Here is a 1,745-nt window from a genome sequence, read left to right on the forward strand (position 1 = left end):
CCATCCCTACAGTAACCCCCTTCCCATCGTGTCACCCCTGCAGCCACCCTCCCCATCACCCCTGCAGCCACCCCTCCCCGTCACCCCTGCAGCCACCCCTCACCGTCACCCCTGCAGCCATGCTGTTCCCACCTCTGTTCCTCCAGGTGGCTGTGTCTGCACACTGAGCTCTGGTGTGTTGTCCTCACTAAGTGCTGGGCAGGCAGCCCATACCCCCCACATGCACCCTTCCTTTCTCCATGGCTGCCCCGATTCCAAGCATGTTCTGTTTGCAAAGGTCTATGGTGAGGCTGGGCCCCTATGCGCCCAACACACCCTGGGGCCACCTGCACCCAGCACAGGGGCGCTCATGGGCCCTGCTGGCTCTTTCCACCTTATGCTGGGAGGAGCTGGACAGAGCCGAGCCAACACACACACCAGTACTTGGCCCCCTGCACACTGACCATGGTGGCCACTGCTCTGGGGCCAGGGGGACTGTGGGGGGAACTGTCCAGCTGGCCACCTCTTCCCACCTTCCAGTGGCTTCCTCACAGGTCCCACGCCGGGCCTCAGCCCTTCTCCACTGGGACGCCCCAAGGCAACTCCTGGGGCTGGAGAAGCAGCCACCAGGTGAGCAGGGACTTCCGGGCACGGGCACGGAGCTCTGTGGTGAGGAGGACACCTTCCAGGAAGGGAAAGCCAGGGACCTCCCACAGCCAGCGCAGAAGCCAGCAGAGCCCCGCGGTAACCACTGCTGGCTGAGCAGGGACTGCCCAGTGCTGCCCTGCCAGGTTGCAGGCGCCTTCTGTCCTGACAAACGGGTTGCAAATCTTCGCTTTGCCTTTTTTTGGACGATATAAACCCAAAGAAATGACTCCATCCCTCCATATGCCAGTCTGACCCTCAGTAAGGTGGGGCCCTCCTGCCTGGCAGGGCTGTGCCGCTGGTGGGAGTGCCAAACAGGTAAAAGTGCTGAAACACAGAGCGGGCTGTGGTCAGTGTGGCACATCTGGCGGAGCCACTGCCTTGGGGTGACCAGCAGGACCCACGCCCAAGACAGGCGCCCTCCTGAGAAGCCAGAACCCAACCAGGCTGGGTCTTGAAAATATGGACACGGACTTGTAAGGGACCCCGTGTCCACAAATGAAAAGCAACTTCCCATCCACGATGCCAGGGGGCTGTCCTGTGGGGTCCAACTAGCTCTGTGCGTGACCTCGGGTGACTGCTCCCAGCTACAGAAGGAATGAGCCCGCTGGGGGCACAGTCGAGGGCCCAGATAGCTTGCAGCACAGGGGCAGTTTCTGTCACGTGGGGCCGTGCTGGGGGGATCCTGTCTGGCTGACACAGGTCCTGGCAGGGGGCCCTTCTGGAGCAGCTCTAACTTGGCAGACATGGCACATGTCTCCTAGCCCGCCAGTGCCACCCAGCTCAGGCCAGGCAAACACACTAGGGATCTGAGCAATGAGCCCAGGCACTCCGAGGAAAGCAGACTCTCACCGACACCGTTAGCCAGAGTGCGCGGGCCTAGGGCAGAGTCCTGGGGGTGCTCCTGTGACTCTGGGTTTCAACCCCAAAGTGCACAGGCCCCCGGCACCCCTGAGGCCCCCTGCAACACTTAGGAGGCCCCCTGCAGCCCTTAGGAGGCCCCCTGCACCCCTGAGGAGACCCCCTGTGCCCCTGAGGAGGTCCCCGGCACCCCTGAGGCCCCCTGCAGCCCTGAGGAGGCCCCCTGCACCCCTGAGGAGACCCCTGCGCCCCTGAGGAGG

The 1,745-nt window shown here is 63.3% G+C and overlaps 1 protein-coding gene across 1 annotated transcript in view; it reads right to left on the reverse strand.

Annotated features, from left to right (window-relative positions):
- Window positions 1-1,745, reverse strand: part of PANK4 (pantothenate kinase 4 (inactive)) — a 21,215-nt gene that overhangs the window by 8,074 nt on the left and 11,396 nt on the right. The window lies entirely within an intron of this gene.

The sequence above is a fragment of the Cebus imitator genome, unplaced genomic scaffold, assembly GCF_001604975.1.
Source record: "Cebus imitator isolate Cc_AM_T3 unplaced genomic scaffold, Cebus_imitator-1.0 Scaffold145, whole genome shotgun sequence".
Lineage (NCBI taxonomy): Eukaryota > Metazoa > Chordata > Mammalia > Primates > Cebidae > Cebus > Cebus imitator.